Source organism: Rhamphochromis longiceps, linkage group LG6 (assembly GCF_057381845.1).
Source record: "Rhamphochromis longiceps isolate RC_006_pf linkage group LG6, R_longiceps_female_GT1.1, whole genome shotgun sequence".
In the NCBI taxonomy this organism is placed as follows: Eukaryota; Metazoa; Chordata; class Actinopteri; order Cichliformes; family Cichlidae; genus Rhamphochromis; species Rhamphochromis longiceps.
In genome coordinates this window covers 571878-591544 of record NC_140562.1, presented here as the reverse complement: position 1 = coordinate 591544, position 19667 = coordinate 571878, and positions in this window count along the sequence as shown.

Genomic DNA, 19667 nt, shown 5'->3' with positions numbered 1-19667 from the left:
CAAATATCTTTGACTTGCTTTTATGTTTTATAATGTTTATATTTGTACTTATGTCTTGTATTGCTGGTAAGTAACTTTCTTGCACTGAGGTCTGTTTGTTGCAAATATCTTTGACCTGTTTTTATGTCTTATAATGTTTATGTGTGTATTTATGTCTGGTATTGCTGTTAAATGTGTATTTATGTCTTGTATTGCTGGTAAGTAACTTTCTTGCACTGAGGTCTGTTTATTGCAAATATCTTTGACTTGTTTTTATGTCTTTTAATGTTTATGTGTGTATGTATGTCTTCAATTGCTCTTAAGTAACTTTCTTGCACTGAGGTCTGTTTGTTGCAAATATCTTTGACCTGTTTTTATGTCTTATAATGTTTATGTGTGTATTTATGTCTGGTATTGCTGTTAAATGTGTATTTATGTCTTGTATTGCTTGTAAGTAACTTTCTTGCACTGAGGTCTGTTTGTTGCAAATATCTTTGACCTGTTTTTATGTCTTATAATGTTTATGTCTGTATGTATATCTTGCATTGCTGGTAAGTAACTTTCTTGCACTGAGGTCTGTTTGTTGCAAATATCTTTGACTTGCTTTTATGTTTTATAATGTTTATTTGTGTACTTATGTCTGGTATTGCTGTTAAATGTGTATTTATGTCTTGTATTGCTGGTAAGTAACTTTCTTGCACTGAGGTCTGTTTGTTGCAAATATCTTTGACCTGTTTTTATGTCTTATAATGTTTATGTCTGTATGTATATCTTGTATTGCTGGTAAGTAACTTTCTTGCACTGAGGTCTGTTTATTGCAAATATCTTTGACCTGTTTTTATGTCTTGGAATGTTTATGTGTGTATTTATGTCTTATAATGTTTATGTCTGTATGTATATCTTGTATTGCTGGTAAGTAACTTTCTTGCACTGAGGTCTGTTTATTGCAAATATCTTTGACTTGTTTTTATGTCTTATAATGTTTATGTGTGTATGTATGTCTTCAATTGCTGTTAAGTAACTTTCTTGCACTGAGGTCTGTTTATTGCAAATATCTTTGACCTGTTTTTATGTCTTATAATGTTTATATTTGTACTTATGTGTTGCATTGCTGGTAAGGAACTTTCTTGCACTGAGGTCTGTTTGTTGCAAATATCTTTGACTTGCTTTTATGTCTTATAATGTTTATGTGTGTATTTATGTCTTGTATTGCTGTTAAATGTGTATTTATGTCTTGTATTGCTTGTAAGTAACTTTCTTGCACTGAGGTCTGTTTATTGCAAATATCTTTGACTTGTTTTTATGTCTTTTAATGTTTATGTGTGTATTTATGTCTTCAATTGCTCTTAAGTAACTTTCTTGCACTGAGGTCTGTTTGTTGCAAATATCTTTGACCTGTTTTTATGTCTTATAATGTTTATGTGTGTATTTATGTCTTGTATTGCTGGTAAGTAACTTTCTTGCACTGAGGTCTGTTTATTGCAAATATCTTTGACTTGTTTTTATGTCTTATAATGTTTATGTGTGTATTTATGTCTTCAATTGCTCTTAAGTAACTTTCTTGCACTAAGGTCTGTTTGTTGCAAATATCTTTGACCTGTTTTTATGTCTTATAATGTTTATGTGTGTATTTATGTCTTGTATTGCTGGTAAGTAACTTTCTTGCACTGAGGTCTGTTTGTTGCAAATATCTTTGACCTGTTTTTATGTCTTATAATGTTTATATTTGTACTTATGTGTTGCATTGCTGGTAAGTAACTCTCTTGCACTGAGGTCTGTTTGTTGCAAATATCTTTGACTTGCTTTTATGTCTTATAATGTTTATGTGTGTATTTATGTCTGGTATTGCTGTTAAGTAACTTTCTTGCACTGTGGTCTGTTTGTTGCAAATATCTTTGACCTGTTTTTATGTCTTATAATGTTTATATTTGTACTTATGTGTTGCATTGGTGGTAAGTAACTTTCTTGCACTGAGGTCTGTTTGTTGCAAATATCTTTGACCTGTTTTTATGTCTTATAATGTTTATATTTGTACTTATGTGTTGCATTGCTGGTAAGTAACTTTCTTGCACTTAGGTCTGTTTATTGCAAATATCTTTGACCTGTTTTTATGTCTTATAATGTTTATGTGTGTATTTATGTCTTCAATTGCTGTTAAGTATCTTTCTTGCACTGAGGTCTGTTTGTTGCAAATATCTTTGACTTGCTTTTATGTTTTATAATGTTTATGTGTGTATTTATGTCTTCAATTGCTGTTAAGTATCTTTCTTGCACTGAGGTCTGTTTGTTGCAAATATCTTTGACTTGCTTTTATGTCTTATAATGTTTATGTGTGTATTTATGTCTGGTATTGCTGGTAAGTAACTTTCTTGCACTGAGGTCTGTTTGTTGCAAATATCTTTGACTTGTTTTTATGTCTTATAATGTTTATATTTGTACTTATGTCTTGTATTGCTGGTAAGTAACTTTCTTGCACTGAGGTCTGTTTATTGCAAATATCTTTGCCTCTTTTTTATGTCTTATATTGTTTATGTCTGTATGTATGTCTTCAATTGCTGTTAAGTAACTTTCTTGCACTGAGGTCTGTTTGTTGCAAATATCTTTGACCTGTTTTTATGTCTTATAATGTTTATGTCTGTATGTATGTCTTCAATTGCTGTTAAGTAACTTTCTTGCACTGAGGTCTGTTTATTGCAAATATCTTTGACTTGTTTTTATGTCTTTTAATGTTTATGTGTGTATCTATGTCTTCAATTGCTCTTAAGTAACTTTCTTGCACTGAGGTCTGTTTGTTGCAAATATCTTTGACTTGTTTTTATGTCTTATAATGTTTATATTTGTACTTATGTCTTGTATTGCTGGTAAGTAACTTTCTTGCACTGAGGTCTGTTTATTGCAAATATCTTTGCCTCTTTTTTATGTCTTATATTGTTTATGTCTGTATGTATGTCTTCAATTGCTGTTAAGTAACTTTCTTGCACTGAGGTCTGTTTGTTGCAAATATCTTTGACCTGTTTTTATGTCTTATAATGTTTATGTCTGTATGTATGTCTTCAATTGCTGTTAAGTAACTTTCTTGCACTGAGGTCTGTTTGTTGCAAATATCTTTGACTTGTTTTTATGTCTTATAATGTTTATATTTGTACTTATGTCTTGTGTTGCTGGTAGTAACTTTCTTCCACTGAGGTCTTTTTGTTGCAAATATCTTTGACTTGTTTTTATGTCTTATAATGTTTATGTCTGTATGTATGTCTTCAATTGCTCTTAAGTAACTTTCTTGCACTGAGGTCTGTTTGTTGCAAATATCTTTGACCTGTTTTTATGTCTTATAATGTTTATATTTGTACTTATGTCTTCTATTGCTTGTAAGTAACTTTCTTGCACTTAGGTCTGTTTATTGCAAATATCTTTGACCTGTTTTTATGTCTTATAATGTTTATATTTGTACTTATGTCTTCAATTGCTCTTAAGTAACTTTCTTGCACTGAGGTCTGTTTGTTGCAAATATCTTTGACTTGCTTTTATGTCTTATAATGTTTATGTGTGTATTTATGTCTGGTATTGCTGTTAAATGTGTATTTATGTCTTGTATTGCTGGTAAGTAACTTTCTTGCACTGAGGTCTGTTTATTGCAAATATCTTTGACTTGTTTTTATGTCTTTTAATGTTTATATTTGTACTTATGTCTTGTATTGCTGGTAAGTAACTTTCTTGCACTGAGGTCTGTTTGTTGCAAATATCTTTGACCTGTTTTTATGTCTTATAATGTTTATATTTGTACTTATGTCTTGTATTGCTGGTAAGTAACTTTCTTGCACTGAGGTCTGTTTATTGCAAATATCTTTGACCTGTTTTTATGTCTTATAATGTTTATATTTGTACTTATGTGTTGCATTGCTGGTAAGGAACTTTCTTGCACTGAGGTCTGTTTGTTGCAAATATCTTTGACTTGCTTTTATGTCTTATAATGTTTATGTGTGTATTTATGTCTTGTATTGCTGTTAAATGTGTATTTATGTCTTGTATTGCTTGTAAGTAACTTTCTTGCACTGAGGTCTGTTTATTGCAAATATCTTTGACTTGTTTTTATGTCTTTTAATGTTTATGTGTTTATTTATGTCTTCAATTGCTCTTAAGTAACTTTCTTGCACTGAGGTCTGTTTGTTGCAAATATCTTTGACCTGTTTTTATGTCTTATAATGTTTATGTCTGTATGTATGTCTTCAATTGCTGTTAAGTAACTTTCTTGCACTGAGGTCTGTTTGTTGCAAATATCTTTGACCTGTTTTTATGTCTTATAATGTTTATATTTGTACTTATGTGTTGCATTGGTGGTAAGTAACTCTCTTGCACTGAGGTCTGTTTGTTGCAAATATCTTTGACTTGCTTTTATGTCTTATAATGTTTATGTGTGTATTTATGTCTGGTATTGCTGTTAAATGTGTATTTATGTCTTGTATTGCTGGTAAGTAACTTTCTTGCACTGAGGTCTGTTTGTTGCAAATATCTTTGACCTGTTTTTATCTCTTATAATGTTTATGTCTGTATGTATGTCTTCAATTGCTGTTAAGTAACTTTCTTGCACTGAGGTCTGTTTGTTGCAAATATCTTTGACTTGTTTTTATCTCTTATAATGTTTATGTCTGTATGTATGTCTTCAATTGCTGTTAAGTAACTTTCTTGCACTGAGGTCTGTTTGTTGCAAATATCTTTGACCTGTTTTTATGTCTTATAATGTTTATGTCTGTATGTATGTCTTCAATTGCTGTTAAGTAACTTTCTTGCACTGAGGTCTGTTTGTTGCAAATATCTTTGACTTGTTTTTATGTCTTATAATGTTTATGTCTGTATGTATGTCTTCAATTGCTGTTAAGTAACTTTCTTGCACTGAGGTCTGTTTGTTGCAAATATCTTTGACCTGTTTTTATGTCTTATAATGTTTATATTTGTACTTATATCTTGTATTGCTGGTAAGTAACTTTCTTGCACTGAGGTCTGTTTGTTGCAAATATCTTTGACTTGTTTTTATGTCTTATAATGTTTATATTTGTACTTACGTGTTGCATTGCTGGTAAGTAACTTTCTTGCACTGAGGTCTGTTTGTTGCAAATATCTTTGACTTGCTTTTATGTTTTATAATGTTTATATTTGTACTTATGTCTTGTATTGCTGGTAAGTAACTTTCTTGCACTGAGGTCTGTTTGTTGCAAATATCTTTGACCTGTTTTTATGTCTTATAATGTTTATGTGTGTATTTATGTCTGGTATTGCTGTTAAATGTGTATTTATGTCTTGTATTGCTGGTAAGTAACTTTCTTGCACTGAGGTCTGTTTATTGCAAATATCTTTGACTTGTTTTTATGTCTTTTAATGTTTATGTGTGTATGTATGTCTTCAATTGCTCTTAAGTAACTTTCTTGCACTGAGGTCTGTTTGTTGCAAATATCTTTGACCTGTTTTTATGTCTTATAATGTTTATGTGTGTATTTATGTCTGGTATTGCTGTTAAATGTGTATTTATGTCTTGTATTGCTTGTAAGTAACTTTCTTGCACTGAGGTCTGTTTGTTGCAAATATCTTTGACCTGTTTTTATGTCTTATAATGTTTATGTCTGTATGTATATCTTGCATTGCTGGTAAGTAACTTTCTTGCACTGAGGTCTGTTTGTTGCAAATATCTTTGACTTGCTTTTATGTTTTATAATGTTTATTTGTGTACTTATGTCTGGTATTGCTGTTAAATGTGTATTTATGTCTTGTATTGCTGGTAAGTAACTTTCTTGCACTGAGGTCTGTTTGTTGCAAATATCTTTGACCTGTTTTTATGTCTTATAATGTTTATGTCTGTATGTATATCTTGTATTGCTGGTAAGTAACTTTCTTGCACTGAGGTCTGTTTATTGCAAATATCTTTGACCTGTTTTTATGTCTTGGAATGTTTATGTGTGTATTTATGTCTTATAATGTTTATGTCTGTATGTATATCTTGTATTGCTGGTAAGTAACTTTCTTGCACTGAGGTCTGTTTATTGCAAATATCTTTGACTTGTTTTTATGTCTTATAATGTTTATGTGTGTATGTATGTCTTCAATTGCTGTTAAGTAACTTTCTTGCACTGAGGTCTGTTTATTGCAAATATCTTTGACCTGTTTTTATGTCTTATAATGTTTATATTTGTACTTATGTGTTGCATTGCTGGTAAGGAACTTTCTTGCACTGAGGTCTGTTTGTTGCAAATATCTTTGACTTGCTTTTATGTCTTATAATGTTTATGTGTGTATTTATGTCTTGTATTGCTGTTAAATGTGTATTTATGTCTTGTATTGCTTGTAAGTAACTTTCTTGCACTGAGGTCTGTTTATTGCAAATATCTTTGACTTGTTTTTATGTCTTTTAATGTTTATGTGTGTATTTATGTCTTCAATTGCTCTTAAGTAACTTTCTCGCACTGAGGTCTGTTTGTTGCAAATATCTTTGACCTGTTTTTATGTCTTATAATGTTTATGTCTGTATGTATGTCTTCAATTGCTGTTAAGTAACTTTCTTGCACTGAGGTCTGTTTGTTGCAAATATCTTTGACCTGTTTTTATGTCTTATAATGTTTATATTTGTACTTATGTGTTGCATTGGTGGTAAGTAACTCTCTTGCACTGAGGTCTGTTTGTTGCAAATATCTTTGACTTGCTTTTATGTCTTATAATGTTTATGTGTGTATTTATGTCTGGTATTGCTGTTAAATGTGTATTTATGTCTTGTATTGCTGGTAAGTAACTTTCTTGCACTGAGGTCTGTTTGTTGCAAATATCTTTGACCTGTTTTTATCTCTTATAATGTTTATGTCTGTATGTATGTCTTCAATTGCTGTTAAGTAACTTTCTTGCACTGAGGTCTGTTTGTTGCAAATATCTTTGACTTGTTTTTATCTCTTATAATGTTTATGTCTGTATGTATGTCTTCAATTGCTGTTAAGTAACTTTCTTGCACTGAGGTCTGTTTGTTGCAAATATCTTTGACCTGTTTTTATGTCTTATAATGTTTATGTCTGTATGTATGTCTTCAATTGCTGTTAAGTAACTTTCTTGCACTGAGGTCTGTTTGTTGCAAATATCTTTGACTTGTTTTTATGTCTTATAATGTTTATGTCTGTATGTATGTCTTCAATTGCTGTTAAGTAACTTTCTTGCACTGAGGTCTGTTTGTTGCAAATATCTTTGACCTGTTTTTATGTCTTATAATGTTTATATTTGTACTTATATCTTGTATTGCTGGTAAGTAACTTTCTTGCACTGAGGTCTGTTTGTTGCAAATATCTTTGACTTGTTTTTATGTCTTATAATGTTTATATTTGTACTTACGTGTTGCATTGCTGGTAAGTAACTTTCTTGCACTGAGGTCTGTTTGTTGCAAATATCTTTGACTTGCTTTTATGTTTTATAATGTTTATATTTGTACTTATGTCTTGTATTGCTGGTAAGTAACTTTCTTGCACTGAGGTCTGTTTGTTGCAAATATCTTTGACCTGTTTTTATGTCTTATAATGTTTATGTGTGTATTTATGTCTGGTATTGCTGTTAAATGTGTATTTATGTCTTGTATTGCTGGTAAGTAACTTTCTTGCACTGAGGTCTGTTTATTGCAAATATCTTTGACTTGTTTTTATGTCTTTTAATGTTTATGTGTGTATGTATGTCTTCAATTGCTCTTAAGTAACTTTCTTGCACTGAGGTCTGTTTGTTGCAAATATCTTTGACCTGTTTTTATGTCTTATAATGTTTATGTGTGTATTTATGTCTGGTATTGCTGTTAAATGTGTATTTATGTCTTGTATTGCTTGTAAGTAACTTTCTTGCACTGAGGTCTGTTTGTTGCAAATATCTTTGACCTGTTTTTATGTCTTATAATGTTTATGTCTGTATGTATATCTTGCATTGCTGGTAAGTAACTTTCTTGCACTGAGGTCTGTTTGTTGCAAATATCTTTGACTTGCTTTTATGTTTTATAATGTTTATTTGTGTACTTATGTCTGGTATTGCTGTTAAATGTGTATTTATGTCTTGTATTGCTGGTAAGTAACTTTCTTGCACTGAGGTCTGTTTGTTGCAAATATCTTTGACCTGTTTTTATGTCTTATAATGTTTATGTCTGTATGTATATCTTGTATTGCTGGTAAGTAACTTTCTTGCACTGAGGTCTGTTTATTGCAAATATCTTTGACCTGTTTTTATGTCTTGGAATGTTTATGTGTGTATTTATGTCTTATAATGTTTATGTCTGTATGTATATCTTGTATTGCTGGTAAGTAACTTTCTTGCACTGAGGTCTGTTTATTGCAAATATCTTTGACTTGTTTTTATGTCTTATAATGTTTATGTGTGTATGTATGTCTTCAATTGCTGTTAAGTAACTTTCTTGCACTGAGGTCTGTTTATTGCAAATATCTTTGACCTGTTTTTATGTCTTATAATGTTTATATTTGTACTTATGTGTTGCATTGCTGGTAAGGAACTTTCTTGCACTGAGGTCTGTTTGTTGCAAATATCTTTGACTTGCTTTTATGTCTTATAATGTTTATGTGTGTATTTATGTCTTGTATTGCTGTTAAATGTGTATTTATGTCTTGTATTGCTTGTAAGTAACTTTCTTGCACTGAGGTCTGTTTATTGCAAATATCTTTGACTTGTTTTTATGTCTTTTAATGTTTATGTGTGTATTTATGTCTTCAATTGCTCTTAAGTAACTTTCTTGCACTGAGGTCTGTTTGTTGCAAATATCTTTGACCTGTTTTTATGTCTTATAATGTTTATGTGTGTATTTATGTCTTGTATTGCTGGTAAGTAACTTTCTTGCACTGAGGTCTGTTTATTGCAAATATCTTTGACTTGTTTTTATGTCTTATAATGTTTATGTGTGTATTTATGTCTTCAATTGCTCTTAAGTAACTTTCTTGCACTAAGGTCTGTTTGTTGCAAATATCTTTGACCTGTTTTTATGTCTTATAATGTTTATGTGTGTATTTATGTCTTGTATTGCTGGTAAGTAACTTTCTTGCACTGAGGTCTGTTTGTTGCAAATATCTTTGACCTGTTTTTATGTCTTATAATGTTTATATTTGTACTTATGTGTTGCATTGCTGGTAAGTAACTCTCTTGCACTGAGGTCTGTTTGTTGCAAATATCTTTGACTTGCTTTTATGTCTTATAATGTTTATGTGTGTATTTATGTCTGGTATTGCTGTTAAGTAACTTTCTTGCACTGTGGTCTGTTTGTTGCAAATATCTTTGACCTGTTTTTATGTCTTATAATGTTTATATTTGTACTTATGTGTTGCATTGCTGGTAAGTAACTTTCTTGCACTTAGGTCTGTTTATTGCAAATATCTTTGACCTGTTTTTATGTCTTATAATGTTTATGTGTGTATTTATGTCTTCAATTGCTGTTAAGTATCTTTCTTGCACTGAGGTCTGTTTATTGCAAATATCTTTGACCTGTTTTTATGTCTTATAATGTTTATATTTGTACGTATGTCTTGTATTGCTGTTAAGTATCTTTCTTGCACTGAGGTCTGTTTGTTGCAAATATCTTTGACTTGCTTTTATGTTTTATAATGTTTATGTGTGTATTTATGTCTTCAATTGCTGTTAAGTATCTTTCTTGCACTGAGGTCTGTTTGTTGCAAATATCTTTGACTTGCTTTTATGTCTTATAATGTTTATGTGTGTATTTATGTCTGGTATTGCTGGTAAGTAACTTTCTTGCACTGAGGTCTGTTTGTTGCAAATATCTTTGACTTGTTTTTATGTCTTATAATGTTTATATTTGTACTTATGTCTTGTATTGCTGGTAAGTAACTTTCTTGCACTGAGGTCTGTTTATTGCAAATATCTTTGCCTCTTTTTTATGTCTTATATTGTTTATGTCTGTATGTATGTCTTCAATTGCTGTTAAGTAACTTTCTTGCACTGAGGTCTGTTTGTTGCAAATATCTTTGACCTGTTTTTATGTCTTATAATGTTTATGTCTGTATGTATGTCTTCAATTGCTCTTAAGTAACTTTCTTGCACTGAGGTCTGTTTGTTGCAAATATCTTTGACCTGTTTTTATGTCTTATAATGTTTATGTCTGTATGTATGTCTTCAATTGCTGTTAAGTAACTTTCTTGCACTGAGGTCTGTTTGTTGCAAATATCTTTGACTTGTTTTTATGTCTTATAATGTTTATATTTGTACTTATGTCTTGTGTTGCTGTTAGTAACTTTCTTCCACTGAGGTCTTTTTGTTGCAAATATCTTTGACTTGTTTTTATGTCTTATAATGTTTATGTCTGTATGTATGTCTTCAATTGCTCTTAAGTAACTTTCTTGCACTGAGGTCTGTTTGTTGCAAATATCTTTGACCTGTTTTTATGTCTTATAATGTTTATATTTGTACTTATGTCTTCTATTGCTTGTAAGTAACTTTCTTGCACTTAGGTCTGTTTATTGCAAATATCTTTGACCTGTTTTTATGTCTTATAATGTTTATATTTGTACTTATGTCTTCAATTGCTCTTAAGTAACTTTCTTGCACTGAGGTCTGTTTGTTGCAAATATCTTTGACTTGCTTTTATGTCTTATAATGTTTATGTGTGTATTTATGTCTGGTATTGCTGTTAAATGTGTATTTATGTCTTGTATTGCTGGTAAGTAACTTTCTTGCACTGAGGTCTGTTTATTGCAAATATCTTTGACTTGTTTTTATGTCTTTTAATGTTTATATTTGTACTTATGTCTTGTATTGCTGGTAAGTAACTTTCTTGCACTGAGGTCTGTTTGTTGCAAATATCTTTGACCTGTTTTTATGTCTTATAATGTTTATATTTGTACTTATGTCTTGTATTGCTGGTAAGTAACTTTCTTGCACTGAGGTCTGTTTGTTGCAAATATCTTTGACCTGTTTTTATGTCTTATAATGTTTATATTTGTACTTATGTCTTGTATTGCTGGTAAGTAACTTTCTTGCACTGAGGTCTGTTTGTTGCAAATATCTTTGACTTGTTTTTATGTCTTATAATGTTTATATTTGTACTTATGTGTTGCATTGCTGGTAAGTAACTTTCTTGCACTGAGGTCTGTTTATTGCAAATATCTTTGACCTGTTTTTATGTCTTATAATGTTTATATTTGTACTTATGTGTTGCATTGCTGGTAAGGAACTTTCTTGCACTGAGGTCTGTTTGTTGCAAATATCTTTGACTTGCTTTTATGTCTTATAATGTTTATGTGTGTATTTATGTCTTGTATTGCTGTTAAATGTGTATTTATGTCTTGTATTGCTTGTAAGTAACTTTCTTGCACTGAGGTCTGTTTATTGCAAATATCTTTGACTTGTTTTTATGTCTTTTAATGTTTATGTGTGTATTTATGTCTTCAATTGCTCTTAAGTAACTTTCTTGCACTGAGGTCTGTTTGTTGCAAATATCTTTGACCTGTTTTTATGTCTTATAATGTTTATGTCTGTATGTATGTCTTCAATTGCTGTTAAGTAACTTTCTTGCACTGAGGTCTGTTTGTTGCAAATATCTTTGACCTGTTTTTATGTCTTATAATGTTTATATTTGTACTTATGTGTTGCATTGGTGGTAAGTAACTCTCTTGCACTGAGGTCTGTTTGTTGCAAATATCTTTGACTTGCTTTTATGTCTTATAATGTTTATGTGTGTATTTATGTCTGGTATTGCTGTTAAATGTGTATTTATGTCTTGTATTGCTGGTAAGTAACTTTCTTGCACTGAGGTCTGTTTGTTGCAAATATCTTTGACCTGTTTTTATCTCTTATAATGTTTATGTCTGTATGTATGTCTTCAATTGCTGTTAAGTAACTTTCTTGCACTGAGGTCTGTTTGTTGCAAATATCTTTGACCTGTTTTTATGTCTTATAATGTTTATGTCTGTATGTATGTCTTCAATTGCTGTTAAGTAACTTTCTTGCACTGAGGTCTGTTTGTTGCAAATATCTTTGACTTGTTTTTATGTCTTATAATGTTTATGTCTGTATGTATGTCTTCAATTGCTGTTAAGTAACTTTCTTGCACTGAGGTCTGTTTGTTGCAAATATCTTTGACCTGTTTTTATGTCTTATAATGTTTATATTTGTACTTATGTGTTGCATTGCTGGTAAGTAACTTTCTTGCACTTAGGTCTGTTTATTGCAAATATCTTTGACTTGTTTTTATGTCTTATAATGTTTATATTTGTACTTATGTGTTGTATTGCTGGTAAGTAACTTTCTTGCACTGAGGTCTGTTTGTTGCAAATATCTTTGACTTGTTTTTATGTCTTTTAATGTTTATGTGTGTATTTATGTCTTCAATTGCTCTTAAGTAACTTTCTTGCACTGAGGTCTGTTTGTTGCAAATATCTTTGACCTGTTTTTATGTCTTATAATGTTTATGTGTGTATTTATGTCTTGTATTGCTGGTAAGTAACTTTCTTGCACTGAGGTCTGTTTATTGCAAATATCTTTGACTTGTTTTTATCTCTTATAATGTTTATGTCTGTATGTATGTCTTCAATTGCTGTTAAGTAACTTTCTTGCACTGAGGTCTGTTTGTTGCAAATATCTTTGACCTGTTTTTATGTCTTATAATGTTTATATTTGTACTTATGTGTTGCATTGCTGGTAAGTAACTCTCTTGCACTGAGGTCTGTTTGTTGAAAATATCTTTGACCTGCTTTTATGTCTTATAATGTTTATGTGTGTATTTATGTCTGGTATTGCTGTTAAATGTGTATTTATGTCTTGTATTGCTGTTAAGTAACTTTCTTGCACTGAGGTCTGTTTGTTGCAAATATCTTTGACTTGCTTTTATGTCTTATAATGTTTATGTGTGTATTTATGTCTGGTATTGCTGTTAAATGTGTATTTATGTCTTGTATTGCTGTTAAGTAACTTTCTTGCACTGAGGTCTGTTTGTTGCAAATATCTTTGACCTGTTTTTATGTCTTATAATGTTTATATTTGTACTTATGTGTTGTATTGCTGGTAAGTAACTTTCTTGCACTGAGGTCTGTTTGTTGCAAATATCTTTGACCTGTTTTTATGTCTTATAATGTTTATGTCTGTATGTATGTCTTCAATTGCTGTTAAGTAACTTTCTTGCACTGAGGTCTGTTTGTTGCAAATATCTTTGACCTGTTTTTATGTCTTATAATGTTTATATTTGTACTTATGTGTTGTATTGCTGGTAAGTAACTTTCTTGCACTTAGGTCTGTTTATTGCAAATATCTTTGACCTGTTTTTATGTCTTATAATGTTTATATTTGTACTTATGTGTTGTATTGCTGGTAAGTAACTTTCTTGCACTGAGGTCTGTTTGTTGCAAATATCTTTGACTTGTTTTTATGTCTTATATTGTTTATGTCTGTATGTATGTCTTGTATTGCTGGTAAGTAACTCTCTTGCACTGAGGTCTGTTTGTTGCAAATATCTTTGACTTGTTTTTATGTCTTATAATGTTTATGTCTGTATGTATGTCTTCAATTGCTGTTAAGTAACTTTCTTGCACTGAGGTCTGTTTGTTGCAAATATCTTTGACCTGTTTTTATGTCTTATAATGTTTATATTTGTACTTATGTGTTGCATTGCTGGTACGTAACTCTCTTACACTAAGGTCTGTTTGTTGCAAATATCTTTGACTTGTTTTTATGTCTTATAATGTTTATATTTGTACTTATGTGTTGCATTGCTGGTAAGTAACTTTCTTGCACTTAGGTCTGTTTATTGCAAATATCTTTGACCTGTTTTTATGTCTTATAATGTTTATATTTGTACTTATGTGTTGTATTGCTGGTAAGTAACTTTCTTGCACTGAGGTCTGTTTGTTGCAAATATCTTTGACTTGTTTTTATGTCTTATAATGTTTATGTCTGTATGTATGTCTTCAATTGCTGTTAAGTAACTTTCTTGCACTGAGGTCTGTTTATTGCAAATATCTTTGCCTCTTTTTCATGTCTTATATTGTTTATGTCTGTATGTATGTCTTGTATTGCTGGTAAGTAACTTTCTTGCACTGAGGTCTGTTTATTGCAAATATCTTTGACCTGTTTTTATGTCTTATAATGTTTATATTTGTACGTATGTCTTGTATTGCTTCTAAGTAACTTTCTTGCACTTAGGTCTGTTTATTGCAAATATCTTTGACTTGTTTTTATGTCTTATAATGTTTATGTCTGTATGTATGTCTTCAATTGCTGTTAAGTAACTTTCTTGCACTGAGGTCTGTTTGTTGCAAATATCTTTGACCTGTTTTTATGTCTTATAATGTTTATATTTGTACGTATGTCTTGCATTGCTGGTAAGTAACTTTCTTGCACTGAGGACTGTTTGTTGCAAATATCTTTGACTTGCTTTTATGTTTTATAATGTTTATGTGTGTATTTATGTCTTCAATTGCTGTTAAGTATCTTTCTTGCACTGAGGTCTGTTTGTTGCAAATATCTTTGACTTGCTTTTATGTTTTATAATGTTTATGTGTGTATATATCTTTGACCTGTTTTTATGTCTTATAATGTTTATATTTGTACTTATGTGTTGCATTGCTGGTAAGTAACTTTCTTGCACTGAGGTCTGTTTATTGCAAATATCTTTGACCTGTTTTTATGTCTTATAATGTTTATATTTGTACTTATGTGTTGCATTGCTGGTAAGTAACTTTCTTGCACTGAGGTCTGTTTGTTGCAAATATCTTTGACCTGTTTTTATGTCTTATAATGTTTATATTTGTACTTATGTCTTGTATTGCTGGTAAGTAACTTTCTTGCACTTAGGTCTGTTTATTGCAAATATCTTTGACCTATTTTTATGTCTTATAATGTTTATATTTGTACTTATGTCTTCAATTGCTGTTAAGTAACTTTCTTGCACTGAGGTCTGTTTATTGCAAATATCTTTGACCTGTTTTTATGTCTTATAATGTTTATATTTGTACTTATGTGTTGCATTGCTGGTAAGGAACTTTCTTGCACTGAGGTCTGTTTGTTGCAAATATCTTTGACCTGCTTTTATGTCTTATAATGTTTATGTGTGTATTTATGTCTGGTATTGCTGTTAATTGTGTATTTATGTCTTCAATTGCTCTTAAGTAACTTTCTTGCACTGAGGTCTGTTTGTTGCAAATATCTTTGACCTGTTTTTATGTCTTATAATGTTTATGTCTGTATGTATGTCTTCAATTGCTGTTAAGTAACTTTCTTGCACTGAGGTCTGTTTGTTGCAAATATCTTTGACCTGTTTTTATGTCTTATAATGTTTATATTTGTACTTATGTGTTGCATTGCTGGTAAGTAACTTTCTTGCACTTAGGTCTGTTTGTTGCAAATATCTTTGACCTGTTTTTATGTCTTATAATATTTATGTGTGTATTTATGTTTTGTATTGCTGGTAAGTAACTTTCTTGTACTGAGGTCTGTTTGTTGCAAATATCTTTGACTTGTTTTTATCTCTTATAATGTTTATGTCTGTATGTATGTCTTCAATTGCTGTTAAGTAACTTTCTTGCACTGAGGTCTGTTTGTTGCAAATATCTTTGACTTGTTTTTATGTCTTATAATGTTTATATTTGTACTTTTGTGTTGTATTGCTGGTACGTAACTTTCTTGCACTGAGGTCTTTTTGTTGCAAACATCTTTGACTTGTTTTTATGTCTTATAATGTTTATGTCTGTATGTATGTCTTCAATTGCTGTTAAGTAACTTTCTTGCACTGAGGTCTGTTTGTTGCAAATATCTTTGACTTGTTTTTATGTCTTATAATGTTTATGTCTGTATGTATGTCTTGTATTGCTGGTAAGTAACTTTCTTGCACTGAGGTCTGTTTATTGCAAATATCTTTGCCTCTTTTTTATGTCTTATAATGTTTATGTCTGTATGTATGTCTTCAATTGCTGGTAAGTAACTTTCTTGCACTGAGGTCTGTTTATTGCAAATATCTTTGCCTCTTTTTATGTCTTATAATGTTTATATTTGTACGTATGTCTTGTATTGCTGGTAAGTAACTTTCTTGCACTGAGGTCTGTTTATTGCAAATATCTTTGCCTCTTTTTATGTCTTATAATGTTTATATTTGTACGTATGTCTTGTATTGCTGGTAAGTAACTTTCTTGCACTGAGGTCTGTTTATTGCAAATATCTTTGACCTGTTTTTATGTCTTATAATGTTTATATTTGTACGTATGTCTTGTATTGCTGGTAAGTAACTTTCTTGCACTGAGGTCTGTTTATTGCAAATATCTTTGACTTGTTTTTATGTCTTATAATGTTTATGTCTGTATGTATGTCTTCAATTGCTGTTAAGTAACTTTCTTGCACTGAGGTCTGTTTGTTGCAAATATCTTTGACTTGTTTTTATGTCTTATAATGTTTATGTCTGTATGTATGTCTTCAATTGCTGTTAAGTAACTTTCTTGCACTGAGGTCTGTTTATTGCAAATATCTTTGACTTGCTTTTATGTTTTATAATGTTTATGTGTGTATTTATGTCTTGTATTGCTGGTAAGTAACTTTCTTGCACTGAGGTCTGTTTGTTGCAAATATCTTTGACCTGTTTTTATGTCTTATAATGTTTATGTCTGTATGTATGTCTTCAATTGCTGTTAAGTAACTTTCTTGCACTGAGGTCTGTATGTCTTCAATTGCTGTTAAGTAACTTTCTTGCACTGAGGTCTGTTTGTTGCAAATATCTTTGACCTGTTTTTATGTCTTATAATGTTTATATTTGTACTTATGTCTTGTATTGCTGGTAAGTAACTTTCTTGCACTGAGGTCTGTTTATTGCAAATATCTTTGACCTGTTTTTATGTCTTATAATGTTTATATTTGTACTTATGTCTTGTATTGCTGGTAAGTAACTTTCTTGCACTGAGGACTGTTTGTTGCAAATATCTTTGACTTGCTTTTATGTCTTATAATGTTTATGTGTGTATTTATGTCTTCAATTGCTGTTAAGTATCTTTCTTGCACTGAGGACTGTTTGTTGCAAATATCTTTGACTTGCTTTTATGTTTTATAATGTTTATGTGTGTGTATATATCTTTGACCTGTTTTTATGTCTTATAATGTTTATGTGTGTATTTATGTGTTGCATTGCTGGTAAGTAACTTTCTTGCACTGAGGTCTGTTTGTTGCAAATATCTTTGACCTGTTTTTATGTCTTGTAATGTTTATGTGTGTATTTATGTCTTGTAATGATTATGTCTGTATGTATGTCTTCAATTGCTGTTAAGTAACTTTCTTGCACTGAGGTCTGTTTGTTGCAAATATCTTTGACTTGTTTTTATGTCTTATAATGTTTATGTCTGTATGTATGTCTTCAATTGCTGTTAAGTAACTTTCTTGCACTGAGGTCTGTTTGTTGCAAATATCTTTGACTTGTTTTTATGTCTTATAATGTTTATGTCTGTATGTATGTCTTCAATTGCTGTTAAGTAACTTTCTTGCACTGAGGTCTGTTTGTTGCAAATATCTTTGACGTGTTTTTATGTCTTATAATGTTTATGTCTGTATGTATGTCTTCAATTGCTGTTAAGTAACTTTCTTGCACTGAGGTCTGTTTATTGCAAATATCTTTGCCTCTTTTTTATGTCTTATAATGTTTATGTCTGTATGTATGTCTTCAATTGCTGTTAAGTAACTTTCTTGCACTGAGGTCTGTTTATTGCAGATATCTTTGTCCTGTTTTTATGTCTTATAATGTTTATATTTGTACTTATGTCTTGTATTGCTGGTAAGTAACTTTCTTGCACTGAGGTCTGTTTGTTGCAAATATCTTTGACTTGTTTTTATGTCTTATAATGTTTATGTCTGTATGTATGTCTTCAATTGCTGGTAAGTAACTTTCTTGCACTGAGGTCTGTTTGTTGCAAATATCTTTGACTTGTTTTTATGTCTTATAATGTTTATGTCTGTATGTATGTCTTGTATTGCTGGTAAGTAACTTTCTTGCACTGAGGTCTGTTTATTGCAAATATCTTTGACCTGTTTTTATGTCTTGTAATGTTTATGTGTGTATGTATGTCTTGTATTGCTGGTAAGTAACTTTCTTGCACTGAGGTCTGTTTATTGCAAATATCTTTGACCTGTTTTTATGTTTTATAATGTTTATGTGTGTATTTATGTCTTGTAATGTTTATGTGTGTATGTATGTCTTCAATTCCTGTTAAGTAACTTTCTTGCACTGAGGTCTGTTTGTTGCAAATATCTTTGACCTGTTTTTATGTCTTATAATGTTTATATTTGTACTTATGTGTTGCATTGCTGGTAAGTAACTTTCTTGCACTGAGGTCTGTTTGTTGCAAATATCTTTGCCTCTTTTTTATGTCTTATAATGTTTATGTCTGTATGTATGTCTTCAATTGCTGTTAAGTAACTTTCTTGCACTGAGGTCTGTTTATTGCAGATATCTTTGACCTGTTTTTATGTCTTATAATGTTTATATTTGTACTTATGTCTTGTATTGCTGGTAAGTAACTTTCTTGCACTGAGGTCTGTTTGTTGCAAATATCTTTGACTTGTTTTTATGTCTTATAATGTTTATGTCTGTATGTATGTCTTCAATTGCTGGTAAGTAACTTTCTTGCACTGAGGTCTGTTTGTTGCAAATATCTTTGACTTGTTTTTATGTCTTATAATGTTTATGTCTGTATGTATGTCTTCAATTGCTGTTAAGTAACTTTCTTGCACTGAGGTCTGTTTATTGCAGATATCTTTGACCTGTTTTTATGTCTTATAATGTTTATATTTGTACTTATGTCTTGTATTGCTGGTAAGTAACTTTCTTGCACTGAGGTCTGTTTGTTGCAAATATCTTTGACTTGTTTTTATGTCTTATAATGTTTATGTCTGTATGTATGTCTTGTATTGCTGGTAAGTAACTTTCTTGCACTGAGGTCTGTTTATTGCAAATATCTTTGACCTGTTTTTATGTCTTGTAATGTTTATGTGTGTATGTATGTCTTGTATTGCTGGTAAGTAACTTTCTTGCACTGAGGTCTGTTTATTGCAAATATCTTTGACCTGTTTTTATGTTTTATAATGTTTATGTGTGTATTTATGTCTTGTAATGTTTATGTGTGTATGTATGTCTTCAATTCCTGTTAAGTAACTTTCTTGCACTGAGGTCTGTTTGTTGCAGATATCTTTGACCTGTTTTTATGTCTTATAATGTTTATATTTGTACTTATGTGTTGCATTGCTGGTAAGTAACTTTCTTGCACTGAGGTCTGTTTGTTGCAAATATCTTTGCCTCTTTTTATGTCTTATATTGTTTATGTCTGTATGTATGTCTTCAATTGCTGGTAAGTAACTTTCTTGCACTGAGGTCTGTTTATTGCAAATATCTTTGCCTCTTTTTATGTCTTATAATGTTTATATTTGTACGTATGTCTTGTATTGCTGGTAAGTAACTTTCTTGCACTGAGGTCTGTTTATTGCAAATATCTTTGACCTGTTTTTATGTCTTATAATGTTTATGTCTGTATGTATGTCTTGTATTGCTGGTAAGTAACTTTCTTGCACTGAGGTCTGTTTATTGCAAATATCTTTGACCTGTTTTTATGTCTTGTAATGTTTATGTGTGTATGTATGTCTTGTATTGCTGGTAAGTAACTTTCTTGCACTGAGGTCTGTTTATTGCAAATATCTTTGACTTGTTTTTA